The 16,727-nt window shown below is 36.4% G+C and overlaps 2 pseudogenes; both read right to left on the bottom strand.

Moving 5' to 3' along the window:
* LOC124961765 (LIM homeobox transcription factor 1-alpha-like) overlaps nt 1–16,727 on the bottom strand; it is a 268,694-nt pseudogene that overhangs the window by 99,371 nt on the left and 152,596 nt on the right.
* Nucleotides 8,956–10,488, bottom strand: LOC124961764 (suppressor of tumorigenicity 7 protein-like; annotated as a pseudogene).

Genomic DNA, 16,727 nt, shown 5'->3' with positions numbered 1-16,727 from the left:
CAAATGGTATGCCTTTACTCCATGTACAAACAGAGAAACAACATGTATCCCATTTGTTTACAATAAAAAAGGTAACATATAGTATAGTAGAATAACTGTGGTTTACAACAGTAAATTGAACAATATATTGTTGAACAAATAATTGTGAATAATGCTACTTAAAACACAGGCTTTCAATAATTTGGGGTATGTACCCAGAAATTGAATAATTTGGTATATATAATATGGTAAATCTATTTTTACTTTTTGAGAAACTGCCACACTGTTTCCTACAGTGGTTGTATCATTTTAAAAACATGCCTACCAAGAGTATCCAAGGGTTCAAATTTCCCCACATTCTCACCAATACTTGTCAGTATGAGATATGCATATTTTTAAATTGGTGGTAGAGCATGTGCTTAGAATGTAAGAAGCCATGGAGTCAATCATCAGCACCAAAAAATAAATAAATAAATAAAACATAAATACCATTTAATAAAAATTTTAAAAATCTAAGCTAAAACAATAGATATGTGCAAGACAATATAATTATGTCAATTAACTTTTTATTTTACTCATTCATGATACTACTTTAATTATAAGTATTATAATAAACTTCAGCAGTCATGGAAATGTGTTTCACAAAATTGAGAAACATCTTAGTAAATGGGAGCAAACATTTCAAAGACTTCAATGCACTGGATGGAATTCTTCAAGAATTTCACCATAAGTATTTTATCATTTTCAGGAAAATCCTCTGGATGTGACTTTATATATGCAAACATGTCATGGTCCCTCACTGCATACATATGGTCTTGACATTTTAAGAGATAAAAGCCAGAAAAAACAGAGGAAGTAACATATAGAAGCTGGTGGTGCAAACCCGCCGATATCACTGAGCTAAAACAAGTATGCTAAAACTTTTACTTTCATTTAATCATTGTATTACTAAAACATCAGTAAGAAAGTTGTTCCAGACTGAACATAGAAGTTGACATAGGAATCATTCTTCAAGTAATTAGTCCACTAGCTCATCTATATATTCATATTTGTACATAATAAATTAAAATAAGAGATAATATATAGGAGCATGCTTTGTGCACTACATATATTTTCCCATACAAATATGGAACAGTATATATTCCAATGGAAAAATCTTATAAATGTAAATAAGAGAGAAAAAATAATTATCATGTGCAACACAATCATCTAGAGATACCAAATACTTATATTTGTCATATTCACTGTCAGGGTGCTGATAGGAAGAGTAACATTTCCAAAATAACTAATTTGAGGTGAGTTTAGCAAAAAATATTTTCAAAGTTGTCAATGGACTGTGGAGAAAACATAATAATTAGTGAAATCCCTTAAGTCCAGTAAGAGCAAGGCCTCCATATACTCCTAGCCCTCACTGTATAATTGGGAAGAAATTATCCTGAAGAAAGAGAAAAAGAGGGAGGAAGCCAGAGCCATTGGGAGAGCTGTCAAATAGATGTAATATTAAGACTGGATACAGAATCTCTGAAGTGGTCACCCAAGAAAGAGGTAAGAATAAGTACTCAGGAGGCTGGAGTTGTGCCTCTGTTGTAGAGCACTTGCCTGGCATGTGTGAGGTCCTGCATTTGATACTCAGCACCACATATGAATAAATTTTAAAAAATAAAAGATCCATTGACAACTACAAAAAATATTTTATAAAAAAGAATAAGTACTCAGAAATCCCCATCCTCCCTTTTTCTAGCTCCTCAAAATCAAGTGGAAGTCAAAGGCAAGGAGGTCCACTGATGTAGTCAGCAGAACAAATGAGAGAAGTGAAGAGTGCTCTGGAGGAGAAAATGGAAAATATCCAGAATAGTATGTGCATGTGTGTGGGCCTCATTCATCCATGTACCCCTGGATTCATGTACCACATATTCATGAAAGTGACCAAAGACCATGTCCTGGGGGTTTACAATTTTTCTCTATTGGTATCTCTCTTCCTCTGATAATGACTAATACTTATTTTACTTGATATTTTAGTAGATATCTGGTTTGGGGGAGGATTATTTTGGTTGGTTGGTTTTGCTACCCAAACCTCATTTCCTCTTTTGATAGCAGCACTCTGATCTTCCTACTGGATGTCATTCCAACATACTCAGTCCTTGTTGTTCTGACCCTACCCCCAGTTCATTCCAGGCATATAACCCATGTCTTACCCCATCTCTAGCCCAAATAATCATTTCAGGAATGGGAACAAAATGCAAGTTTCAACCTATATGAAATGGGTTCAAGACTCTTGTTGACATAATTGGAAAGAAGATGCTGTCTTTCTTTGGGAATTGAGTTGGTAAGATGAAGGTCCAGATGTACAGCATATGCTGCACATAGAATGCACTGGGGATAGCGCAAATGCTGACAAGAGTAGTTCTCCAAGACAGAGAGAGAAATCAAATCCAGATTCCTGCTACATCTCAGCCTACACTTACTCCTACATTGATGCCTATACTTTTCAATTATGTGAGATTATATATATATAATACACACACACACACACACACACACACACACACACACACACACATATATAGTTATTGTTGTTGCTGTGATTGAGCCCAGGGCCTCAAACATGCTAAGCACATGTTTTATCACTGAGCTACACGTCCCAATCCCTTTGAATGGATCTATTTTGATTAAAACTATTGGGTTTGGGTTTGAAGGTAAGAAAATCTACAGTACCAACTGATGAGAAAATATAACATCAATATATATTCCCATCAGTAGTCATAGAAGCACACCCTATTTTGACTGGTTGCTTCAGTCATTGAATTTAGGAATAGAACATAATTTATTAAATAGATCTCAATTTTGTCAGGCACAATGCTGCATGTCATCATCTGACCCAGGAGTTTGAGGCTAAATTATTATTTATAATAATTCTATCTTATTTATCTCACAGCAATCTTTGACCAACATGACTTCATATGCTTCTTTGAACAACTGATTTCCTTGGGATAAGTCCCTGGAAAACAATTTTGGAAATAAATATTGCACATATTTTTAGGATCTTGATACAAGCTTTTTGTTTTCTGAAAGGTGACTATGAACTGGATATGATGGTTCAGGCTTGTAATCTCAGTTACTCAGGAGGCTGAGGCAGGAGGATCCCAAGTTTGAGGCAAGCCTGGGCAACTCAGTGAGACCCTGTCTTGAAATAAAAATTTAAAAGGCCTGCAGGTGGAGTTCAGTGTAAAGTATCTGCCTATGCATTAATGAGGCTCTGGATTAAATTTACAGCATCAAAAAAAAAAGTTACTAATGCAAAAACACTATAATCTTTTCCAAATTCTAACAGTATTAACAGGAATTTCTAGAAAAATGAACACAAAATCTGCTCTTACAGCTAATGCATATGTAGAAAGCTCTCAGAACCCAATAAGAGAACTTAAAAATGGTAAACAATCTCAGGACTGTATTCAATGCATGACACTGATATTCTCCTTTCTTCTCAAAATAAAATTCTGATGAATTATTTTCATCTGAAATTCCATACTCTAGCACACTGGCTACTTTGAAATTCCTCAAGAGCTAGAACACAGGTTTTCATACCATGTCATTTTGAAAGGGATGAAGCATCAGGGGGTTCTCACTTGGCTTCATATTTTCACAGAAAGTCCTAGGAGAGAAAAAAAAGTTAAGAACCTTTTGAGAGTGGGTGGAAAAGTGGGCAGTTGTGAAATTTCTGATGAAATGGAAGAACCAGAAAGAAAGCTGATCTTTGGAATATCTCTCAGTGGATAACAGGGACAATTTTGTAGGGGTTTCAAATTCAGCCTAGTTGAAAATGAGATAAGAAATGAAACAGGCTTAAGAACCATGCCTATGGGTTGGGAGTAGAGGCATGCAAGAGGCTCTGATATTGATTGCCAAACACACCTATATGCATGCATACCTGCAAACACACACACGAGATAAAAACTATATCAAGAAAATAACCTTGGGTGTGGGTAGAGTCAGTCACATAGAAATGTTTGGAAGTAGAGAGAGAGAGAAAGTGATAACAGTATTAGGATGTTTTAAAACTGTGTATTAAAATATAGCATACAGGGAATACTGTTATAGCTCAGTTGTAGAGTTCTTGTAACACACCTAAGACCCTGAATTCAATCCCCAGCACTGGGAAACAATAAAAATAAATAAAATAAAAAATATTTCTACATGTAGAAATATGTACAAACTATAGTACCTAGCTTGTTGAATTTTGGCAAAGTTAAAATCCCTGTATAGACAGAACTCAGAGGAAAAACCAGAATATCACAGTGGACCACAGGTGATTCATACCCATGTGTGTGTATATGTGTGTGTGTGTGTGTGTGTGTGTTTGTGTGTGTGTATCATTATTTCATTTCAAATATATATACATTATTTTTTTAGAGTAACAGTCCATAATTCCTTTTTCCAAACCAAGGGTCAGCAATCTATGGCCTGAGGGCTAGCTGCCTGTAGTGCCTTCATTTATTTTTTTTTTAATGTGGTGCTGAGGACTGAACCCAGTGCCTCACATGTGCTAGGCAAGCACTCTTCCACTGAGCTACAACCCCATCCCTAGTTGCCTGTTTTGATAAATACAATGATATTGCAGTACGGCCATGAAATTCATTTTCTTATTGGCTGTGGTTGTCAATATGACCTTATTGCCAATATGACCTTATGGTCACAATGCCTAATTTACTCTCACCCTTTACAGGAAAAATTCTGAGGATGCATGACCTAAACAATAGGGGTGTGATCAGGGTAAGCAAAGAGAGACACACTGTGATCCAAATGGCTCCTTCTAGAATTTTCATAGTTGCTCTAGAGTCTAGAATACCTGTGATATTAAATAACAGGTTCACTGGAAATTGAACCATTGAGAGCAAGTGTGATAGAACTTTAGCTATTAAAATAATATTTTGCTACTCCAGAGTCTACTTAAAGGATGTTATCAATGAATTACAAATCTTCATCAATCACATTTCATTAGAAGTCCACTTCACCAAAACTTGTTAGAGACACAAAAGCCATTTACTCAAGATTTATACCTCCATCTTCTCATGCATGTAGAGAGCAGACTGTGACCTGTTCTCAGGTACTTCATGATGTATAGAACAGCAGTTTTTGCACTACTCCTAAATCTGACTTACTCCACTTTATAAAGCAGTAGTTTGCCATGAATTACTCCATTTTAATTGTAAGTGCCAAGGTAGAATGACCTTATTTGTACACATAAACAACCATCATCTGTACAGCCTCACGATAAAGCACAAACCGAAATATAACTTATCGAACTGAATCAGGGAATACCTAGATACCAAAATTGTATCAAGAACACCAGACATGGGAGATTATCAGCCTCACCAGATGTAACTCTACCACCTAAGACCCATGAAAGGAGATGTATCATGACCCAATCACCTGATCACTAATTACAAGCCTCACCCAGGAAAATCACCATAGCAATGAACCTCTAATTTCCTGTCACCATAGGTTTCAGCAGTGCAGTTTCTCCTCCCCAGGATGACTATGCACTGCACACCGAAAGCTGGCACTCCAAGCTAAAACTCCAAGTTCACATTCAGAAACTGAAACTGCTATCTGGACCCTCTCTTTTGATGACTCTATAGAAATGGTTCATTAAAATTCTAAACTGACTACCTACAGGTGATCTGTGACTCTGAATTCATATCTTGCTCTGTACTCCTGGCTCAGCCCTTGCTGAGTATTTCTGACATATTTATATATCATTGTGTGAATTATGATGTGTGATTTGATTATTATAGATATTAGAAATTAAGATTGGAGTAAAAGAACTTGTGATTACCGGGTTTATGACTATCAAGTGACCTGTGAGTATTCAGAGAACTGCTGCTGATGAAAAGTCACTTAAAGGCTTGTAAATTTATTGTTCTTCAATAAATTCAGACATTGTGAAAAGACACACATGTTTGTTCTATATGAATGACTTAGCTCACACAATGTGCTCTCACATCTGTAGGCCACTAGAAGAAGGTTAAAAAGTTCTCCTGATTTTTCCTTCATATAAAATTCTGAAACTTTAGCCCCTTAAGAGTGAAATGGAAATCTTAGAGTTGTTTTAATATCTTACTCCAATCAAAATGGCTATTATCAAGAACACAAACAATAATAGATATGGGTGTGGATGTGGGGGAAAAGGCACACCTGTACATTGCCGGTGGAGTTGCAAATTGGTGCAGCCACTCTGGAAAGCAGTGTGGAGAATCCTCAGAAAACTTGGAATGGACTCACCTTTTGACCCAGTTATCCCACTCCAGTTTATACCCAAAGGACTTAAAATTAGCATACCATAGTAATGTAGTCACATTAATTCACAATAGCTAGATTGTGGAACCAACCTAGATGCCCTTCAACAGATGAATGGATAAAGAAACTGTGGTATTTATACACATTGGAATATTATTCAGTCATAAAGAAGAATAATATTATGGCATTTGCAAATAAATGGATGGAATTGGAGAATATCATACTAAGTGAAATAAACCAATCCCAAAAAGCCAAAGACTGAATGTTTCCCTGATCAGTGGATGATGATATATAATGGGGGTGGGAGAGGAGTGAGAGAAGAATGGAGGAACTTTAGATTATGTAGAAGGAAATGTGAGGGAGGGGGTATGAAAAATCGTGGAATGAGATAGACGTCATTGCCCTATGTACATGTATGATTACATGAATGGTATGAATCTACATTGTGTATAACCATAGAAATGAAATGACATACCCCATTTGTGTACAATGAATCAAAATGTAGTCTGTAAAAAATAAATAATTTTAAAAGTATAAAAAAACATGAAATGGAGATATAATTTGTGTATGTGTGGTGGGAATTAAACCTAAGGCATCTACATGCAAAGTACTCAAACTACCATGATTATTTTTAAATTAAAGAAATGAAAGACCAATATAGAGAGCTCTTCTAAGATGACCTAAGTAACTCCCCACACTCATGTGCTAGGCTTTCTACATATTGCAACCCAGGGTAAATAAACAAAGTCAATATTTGCTAGGGTTCTTATGTTGAAACCTCATGACCAAGGTGACGGCGTCTGAAGGTGATACCTTAGGCAGACCATTAGGTCATGAATGTGGGACCCTTGTAAGTGGCATTAGTGCCCTTTTAAAAAAGACCCCAGAGATCTCCCTTGCCCACTCCAACAGGTGATAACATAGCAAGAAGGTGACACCTAGGAAGAGACAATGAGTCTTCCCCAGGGATTAGATCAGACAGTGCCTTAATTTTGGACTTTCCAGCCCCTAGAAGTGTGAGAAATAAATGTGTGTGGTTTGTGCACCATCCAGTATGTGGTATTCTGTTATACAGCCCCAGAAGACTAAGGCAATATCACAGATATTACTATAATTATATGAGAAGGGAAGGCTTCAAAATTGTCATCTTACACTCAAGATTTGTAGACCATTCTAAATACACAATATTTACTTTGATTTTTGTTTATTTTTTAGAGACAGGGTCTCACTATGTTACCCAGGCTTACCTCAAACTCCTCAGCTCAAGTGACCCTCCTGCCTCAGCCTCCTGAGTTTTTGGAATTATAGGCATATGTCAACATGTCCAACTAATACAATACTTTGAAAAGAAAAAATATCTTTACCACAGAATGGCATTTTGTTTAATACTATGATTCTACTGGTTGATAACTTTGCATAAAATTAACTCATTTTCTTAATTGAAAATGTATTTTCTGTCAAGGATTTGGGGAGAGTCTCAGAGTATGCATAAAGTCTACAGAGAAGTATTGAAAATATTATATACTAGTTTTTTTCTGCAGGATAGGTATCAGATTTCAAAGCAATGTAAATAAATGTGGAATGCTCAAAAGATTATATGGAACTATATCTGAATTATTCCATCTACTTATCTCTCACCCTTTAATTTCAACTATCTAACCCTAAATGTACCCTTTTCCCTGATTTTCTCCAGGTGGAACATTATGGATATAGGAAAACCAAAATTTTTTACAATGTTTTCATTTTTTAGTTAAAAGGATAAAGGTATTAGAATTATCCTGAGATATCCATCAGGCAAACAGGCAAGTAAATTATATAACAGCTTATAAAACTGAGGAAAAAAAGGGAAAATATTTGAAGTATACCTATTATATTCCAGGTGTTTTCACATTATCTTATGCAATTCTTCCCATCAATTGCTCTTTTAGATCAGAATCATTATCCCCAAGATAAAAATCCCATAAAAGGCACATAAATTGCCCTGGGTCACAAAGCAAATTAAAAGCAAAACTGAGATTCATATCCAGGTTTTTTGACTCTCTGTCCAGTGTTTCTTCCACTGCATACTGGACTTTCTCCCAAAACCCACATTTGGGCTAGGTCAATAAACAGAATTATAAAGTTATGTTAAACAAAAAGCAAAACATAGAAGATATGTGGCAGGTGTATATATATATATATCAACTTTAATCATGAAATTTTATATGTATACACTGAAAATGATAAGCAGAATGAGACTGATAGAAATAATTGAAATTAAAACAATCAGAACTTGGTTTTCCTCTGAACTTGTTTAAGAATACCACAAATAAAATCACAAAAATTTGATCCTCCATGTATGCCTGCTGTTACAGCCTAACAAGGTTAAAAAGAGGCAATAAAAATAAAACATCTTTTCAAAGGTGGATTGTGGTTGCACAAGATTGAGACAGAGATAGAGAAATATCCCATCCATCACAAAGTTCCCAGTTCCTTCAAAGTCAAAATGACTAGAACAGTTTCTTAGCTATATCAAAGGATGGATATATCAAGGGATTTCACTTTGAGAGCAAGTTTATATTTGTAGAAATCTTTTCTTGAAATTAGTTCTTATGCGATATAACATTCTTTAAATTCTCCCTTCAATCAAAAGAATTTAATTCTGGGTGAGTATATATCATCTTCAGAATCTTCCTCCTCTTGATGCTTCCCTCAGATTTGGGGGTTGACACTGATGCTCAATGGAGTGGGCAGACCAAAGCATGGTTCTCGCGTAGGCCTTCACATTATGCTGTAACTTGTAAAAATGACGGAGGAGAGCCTTTAGCACAAGCTTCCTCCTCCACATGAGAAAGTGCCCTTCCAGAGACAAGCTGAGAAAAGGCTCACTAGTTTGCATAGTCTTATATTGACAGCAATTAATAAAGTGCCCTGATTCTCAAGAATTTAGGAAAATGCTTGAAATGACTACCCAAGGACTCCCTCTAATATTACTAAATTTAAAGGTAACATTTGACCCATATATCTTCCTCCACACTACGCAGAAAGAGTTAGTCAGTTAAAATGGATGATCTCTTACTGCTTGCCATCTGTAGTCCTAAAGGATTTTTAATAAGGACATCTACTGATTTTTTTAATGTGCCAGTCACTACATTAAAAGTTTTGCATAGATTATCTCATTTGATTCCTATAGTAATTTTAAGTTCTTTTGAGGACTATTATTGTTATCTTACAGATGAGGAAGACATGGAAAAGAAGTGGAGTGACTAGTCTGAGGTCATTCATCCAGTCAGTCGGGAGATGGCCCAGGCACACAGGGACCTCTACACCATCACTAGTTGTGTCTTCTGGGCCCATTCACTGGGCTCCTACAGCTCTGTCATGTGCACCATCACTGACCCCAAACACAAATTGAAACTCACATCACGCATCATTTTCACTGCTTCTCTGGTCCTCCCAAGCCTTCTGGCACACATCGCTAGCCTTCTTTTCATGTAGACCAAAACATTGTTGTCTCATCTGTATTGGGCTGGGATCCATGATGCTGTAACTGCTGAGAATGCAGGTAACAGCCATCTCCAGCCTTCAGGGCCTGCTTAAACAGTTTTTCTGCTTCAGCAATGGTTCCTCTTCAGTCAAGAGAATATAAGCAGTTGCACACTCATTTATCTCCAAGGCTTCATGAGCTGCAGAAATCCTAGCTTGGGGGTTTTTCTTTCTCCAGGATTTCTGCATTATTGCACCTGCAGGGCGCAGATGGTCCAAATCAGAGGTAAAGAACGTCTGATTCATGTCATGGTATGTTAGAGGCTCTCGTTCTGTCACCCAGGTGTACCGATTATATTCAGCACTTCTAAATAAACTTAGTGGATTTCTCCGTACTTTGCATTCTGAGACACTCTACCTGTTGAAATTTGAGTCCCCATTGTTGGAGCTAGAATTGTTGGAGGAGTTGTTGTCAAGCCCTCCCAGAAGGGGGTGCAAGTGGCTTACTGAGACTTTTTCAATGAAGGATGTTCCATATTTGCGAAAATACCACCATTCAAATATCAAAATAAACCCTGATATTAGTGATGAAGTGCCAGTCAGGACCACGTAGAACTTCGGTGTTAATGTGTTCAAAAACATGCTCACTGTGCTCAAGTTGTCGTTCATTTTCAAGGGCACCTGCAGGATGTAGACCAGGAAGAGCACGTTGAAGAACCACGCGGTTCACAGATAAGTCCAGGACCAAACTATGCAGGACTTAAGCTGCTCCAGAAAGCCCATGGCCACCTCGCCATTGTTCAGCGCTGCTCTCGGTGGCCCTGGCTCTAGGTGTCTGCGGGATGATTCACCAGCCTCCGGGAGCCACTAGCCACCACCGCCAGAAAAACAAAATGTTAATGAAGACTCCGCCCACATCATCTCTCATTATTCTTCTCCTTGACTCTCTATACCCTTCACGTATTGTTTTTCTTCCTCCCTGTTTCCCTTACTTCTTTGACACAAAATGTGATAATGAAAAATGTATTGTCCTTCTCAAATAGTCACAGTGGTGAAGAAAGATATATACAAACAAATAATTGTAGTAAGACAATGTTAGTACTTTGGTACCGATTTGGACAAAGTGCTATGGAATTAAAGAAGGACAATAAATTTTTTCTGGAGGAGAAGGTCACCCAGAAGGTGGCCTTAGGAGAGTCAGAAGGTGAATAGTTTAGTAAGCACCAAGGGGGTGCCAGAGAAATGGAAGTAGGGTCAGGTGAGGGAAGGGACTTACGTGGGCAAAGACAGAGAAATGAAGAGTGTGATGTGTTTAGGGAATGTTAATATTTTGACATAGTTCCTAAAGGAATAAACTTTTCTGTTGTGGGTTTTGTTTTTAAGTGATGGGGGTTGAACCCAGAACCTTGGGCTTGCTAGTTGAGAACTCTGCCACTGAGTACATCCCCAGTTCCTATATCGGATTTTAAAATTTGTCTACTAGAAACACTTGGCAGGGAGGGTGTGCTAAGATGAAAAAGGTAGAATGGGAAAACTGACTGATTTAATTTTAACAAGAACAATGAAGTCATGGTATTGCTATCACAAGACTGGAGAGCAATTCCTCTTTCTATAACAAATATATTTATTTTAAACCTGAAGTGAACAAACACAATTCTCTATAACTATTTTAGTTCCCTATAATAAACCTTTATAACCTCAACAGTACAAATAAATACTCTTGGTATGATTAAATTAAATATATGAATATCCTAGAAAAGTCTATAATTCAAATTTATGGTGACAAGAAATAGCATGAATATAAATTTAAATTAAAATATGTATGTAAAGATCCTCATTTGCTAAGCCTCCATTTGTCTTTGAAGCTGAGAAGTATCTCAGTATTATCTCAGGCATTTGTTACAATAATGAAAGTTAACTAACTCTCTAGGAATACACAACTATTCCAAGCTCTGAAAACATAGGAAATGTTTCTGGTCCCAAGCATTTTGGATAAGGATACTCAATCTGTACTTACTCTTGTTGAACACCAGTTTTATACTATATAATCTCCAAAAAAATCTATCGTTTTAGGGCTGGTGATTAAATGAGATAAGGACTGAAAGCATCAGCAGTTCTCCCCCAAAATGTGACTTGTATACAGAAGCAGAAGCCCAGTTTTCCTTAACATAGTACATAGAATGTGAAACTGTGGACAGCATTATACACAGCAGCAATATGTAAAACTAAATGAAGAAATGCTGGGGGTGTGTCTCAGTGGAAGAGTGCAAGTTTAGCATGTACAAGGCCCTGGGCTCAATTCCCAGAAATGAATAAATTAAATAAATAAACCTAAACAAAGATAAGTCAAGGGAAATTGAAATAAATGAGGCAGAAGGAAAACCAGGAGATTAATTTGAGAATGTAAAGGGAAAAAAATGTTAAGGAGAAGGTAATAGTCAACATGGTCAAACAATTCCTATAGTTTCACTGGGGTTATAGGTCAGTGATAGCACATTTGCTTAGAATGAGTCCTTTGTTTGGTCCCCTACACCTCATACAACAACAACAACAAAAAAAAATTCAATTTTTTTCAAGGAATGAATACTAAATATTATGGGATTTTGTAAGAAGGAAATTACAGTCACTCAAGCAAAGGAAATAGAACTGAAATTGTTCTAACTACTATGTATGTGTATAGATGAGTCCCAGATATCAACATGAAAGCAACTTCAGTAAAGTAGGTAAGAAATGCTCATATCAGAACACCATTTGTTAAGGAATAAATAAAAACTTAGAAGATGGGTATGAATTAGTTTGTTAGGGCTATCAAAGACCAACAGAAATTTATTTCCTAATGCTACTAGGAAGGTTAGAATGTTCAGGAAGTTAGAAGTGAAAGACCAAGGTGTCAATGGGGTTGGTTTCTTCTGAGGCCTCTCTCCTTGGCCTACAGATGGCTGGTCATCTTCTTGTATCTTCACATGGTCCTCTGTGTGTGTGTGTGTGTGTGTGTGTGTGTGTGTGTGTGTGTTCTAATCTCCTCTTCTTGTAAGGAGAGCTGTTATTTTGGATTAGTGTTGGCCCATACTACCTTGATTACCACTTTAAAGGTCATGTCTTCAACCTGTTCTGAGGTCACTGGGTTCAGAATTTCAATGTATTAATTGGGGTAGTGACACAATTCAGTCCACATGTGTCCTTTATCTTTTAAGAAGTTTCATTATAAAGCTAAAAGTGGGGGGAAATAAGCCAATTTAAAGAAAGATGATAGGATTTAAAGATAAACTTTGTACTCAGAAGACAAATGTGCTGAAAGAAATTAATCACGTGATTCATCAGAGAAGGTGTAGAAGAGGCAAATTATGGCTCTCAAAAAATGATTCTCGATGGGGCTGGGGATACGGCTCAGTTGGTAGAGTGCTTGCCTTGCAAGCACAAGGTCCTGAGTTCAATCCCCAGCACCAAAAAAAAAAAAAAAAAAAAAAAAAGTTGAGAGAATTAATAGTGACCATGAAATGAAAAATAAATAAGCCAGAGCTGTTTTTGAATGCATAATTCAGATGATACCTGTTTACATAGTAGCTACCACCAAGGGTCCTAATGCAAGAAAAAAAAAATTGTGATTTATAATCACTTGCTCCTCCTGAAGAAAATCATATTTTTTACTTGGTTCTTGTCTGAATATTATGAATTGTTAATCAACCTAGGGTTCAGGAGCAAAAGGATCATTTCCACAAGCCTGTTCTAACAATTTAAGGTTTTGTGTCATCACAAGAGCTTTCAACATCTTAGTTTAACATCCTTGTTATTTTAGCATCCTTTGCATCTACCCACCTTGTTTGTATGGAAAACATGCATCACACTTACTGTGATGTATCTGTGATGTACCTCCAGTGTCTCACCCAATTCAGAATCAGAATTACTGGCTTTAATATATTTTTTCTTTTGACAAGTTCTCATGTAATTATTAAGCTCCTTAAAATTTTAGAACCACTATGTCTTCAGTTAGATAGTAATGGTTCCACCCAGCACATGGTTTGTACCAGAAATTTTATATTTCAGTTACTCTAGAAGAACAGGGCCCACTGAGAAAGGAATTCACCAAGAGGTGACTGACAGTAAATGATTTTAGTACTGGGTAGTTAACTGGTCTTGCATGAAGAAGGATCTAACCATGCCATCAAATGTTTTGTTTTAAACTTTTAAATGCTTTGAACATTGAAAAATAACTCTGCTGTTTATAGAGAACATAATACAGATCAAAATGCCTGAATTAAGATGTTATGTATTTTTAAGTTTGCTAGGTTGCCTTTCACTCCTTGACTTATTTCCAAAAAGTCTGTTAACAGTGGCAATGCTTACCAACCTCACAAAAATTACATTTTTTAAAAATGTAGTGCAGGGTCTTATTAAATAATCACTATTTAAATGCAAATTTGAAGTTCCTTCTGTCATAAAAAGAATTTTTAATAAAAAAGAAGTGTGTGTGTGTTTAATGCTAAAAAATAAATGAATAAGTCAAGACTTAATGACTGATTTTCTGTAGCATAGTAGCAAGATATTATTTGCTATGAATGAAGAAGACAGATGGGAGGAAAGGTCCTTGAGGAGAGAGGAAAAGAATTGGAATACCTTTCAAGGAGAATGAAAAAGAAAGAAAGAAATCTTCATCATGTTGACTTAGGACCAGGCTTCCTTAACAAGACTCCCAGAGTGCAAGAAATGAAACCAAGAATCAACAAATGGGATGGATTCAAACTAAACAGCTTCTTCTCAGCAAAGGAAACAATAAGGTGAAAAGAGAGCCTACAGAGTAGGAGAAAATCTTTTCCACACACACACTTCAGATAGAGCATTAATCTCCAAAATTTATAAAGAATTAAAAAATTTTACACCAAAAATACAAAAACCCAATCAATAAATGGACTAAAGAACTGGGCAGACACTTCACAGAAGAAGATATATGGGCGATCAACAAATATATGAAAAAGTGTGCAACACTAGTAATTAAAGAAATGTAAATCAAAACCACCCTAAGATTTCATCTCATCCCAATTAAAATGGGAATTATCAAGAATACAAGCAACAATAATTGTTGGCAAGGATTTGTGAGAAAAGGCACACTCATATATTGCTGGTGCCGTTGCAAATGGGTATAGCCACTCTGGAAAGTAGTATGGAAATTCCTCAGAAAGCTTGGAATAGACCCACCATTTTCCAGTTACACCACTCCTCAATTTATACCCAACGAACTTAAAACCAGCATACTATAGTGATGCAGTTACATCAATGTTTATAGAAGCACAATTCACAATAGCTAGATTGTGGAATCAACCTTGATGCCCTTCAATAGATGAATGGATAAAGAAACTGTGGTACATATACACAATGGAATATTATTCAGTCATAAAGAAAAATGAATTATGGCATTTGCAGGTAAATGGATGGAGTTGGAGAATATCATGCTAAGTGAAATAAGCCAATCCCCAAAAGCCAAAGACCAAATGTTTTCTCTGATAAGTGAATGATGATGCATAATGAGGGGTGGGGAGCAGGAGGGGTAAGAGAAGAATGAAGGAACTTTGAATTGTATAGAGGGAAATGAGGGCAGGGGAGGGGATGGGGGTGTGAAAAATGGTGGAATGAGACAAGCATCATTACCCTATGTACATGTATGATTACACAAAAGGTGTGACTCTACATCATGTACAACCATAGAAGTGAAAAGCTGTACCCCATTTGTGTACAATGAATCAAAATGCAGTCTGTAAAAATAAAATTTTTAAAAAATGATTTAAAAAAAGAAACTTGAGTATTGAACATTAAAAGGATTGAAGCATACTATACAAAAGCATGAATGAGGTTGGAAGCATTGAATTAAAACAGCTATGGTCACATTACTTCCTGGTATGACCAGGCATACCAGGTCAACTTGAAGCATATGTTTGAATTAATCCAGAGCTTAGGATGTACCAAAATATTTTATTTTATTTTAAAACTTTTTAATTAATTCATACACTCTTCATGGTGCTAGGGATGGAACCCAGAACCTCTCACATGCTGGGCAAGTGCTCAACCACTGAGTTATAACTCCAACCTTTAGAACTATTTTTAACTAATATTTTTTCCATTAAAATTGTTCATTTTCAGGTTTTTCTTAAATGCTTAACTTAAATATTGATTTTAATTTCTAATTATGGTTTAGAATTGGGAAAATGCTTCATTAATCATCTATTCCTGTGTAACAAATTAGTTCAAAACTTGGGACTCAAAATGATAAACAAGTATTATCTCACCATTTCTGTGAGTCATAAATCTGGGTGTAGTTTAGCTGGGCACGTCTGACTGAGAAACTCTCATAAGACTGCAGTCTTGCTGTCTACCAGGACTATGGCCTCATCCAAAGTCTTGAGTGGAGAAGGACCTATTTCCAAGGTTGTCTGCAGAATTCAGTTCCTCAGGGATTGTTGGAGATGAGAAACTCAGTCCCTCCAGAGCTGTCAATGGAAACCTCTCCTAGTTCCTTGCCACATGAACCTCTCTAAAAGGTGACTCACAACAACAACAACAACAACAAAATGTCTATAGGTAAGTTCTGGCAGGTAAAGAGCAATAAGGCAGATGAATAATTAAAGGTTTTAGGTACAGTTACAGTTTAGGAGATTTAGGGCCTGTCATGAAGATGAAACTAGAGTGACAAGAAGCAACCAGATAGTTAAGAAAATTGTGTGTCCTGGTAAGGCATTTATGTTTCATTTTACAAGAAGGGAAACTTCAGAAGAATTGTCAATAGAAGAGAACATGGAATGATTTGGCAACAGTATGCAAGCAGGACTGGAAACTGTGATTGAAAAAAGACCTATTAGAAAGTACAAATATGGTCAGTATGAGAATTAATTAGAGGTTAAAAACAGTGGCACACACTGTAATTCCCAGCTACTTGGAAGGTTGAGGCAGAAGGTTCACAAATTCAAACCTAGTCTGGGCAACGAAATGAGAACTTC

Source organism: Sciurus carolinensis, chromosome 12, assembly GCF_902686445.1.
Source record: "Sciurus carolinensis chromosome 12, mSciCar1.2, whole genome shotgun sequence".
Taxonomy (NCBI): domain Eukaryota; kingdom Metazoa; phylum Chordata; class Mammalia; order Rodentia; family Sciuridae; genus Sciurus; species Sciurus carolinensis.
This window is presented reverse-complemented; position numbering and strand designations above follow the sequence as displayed.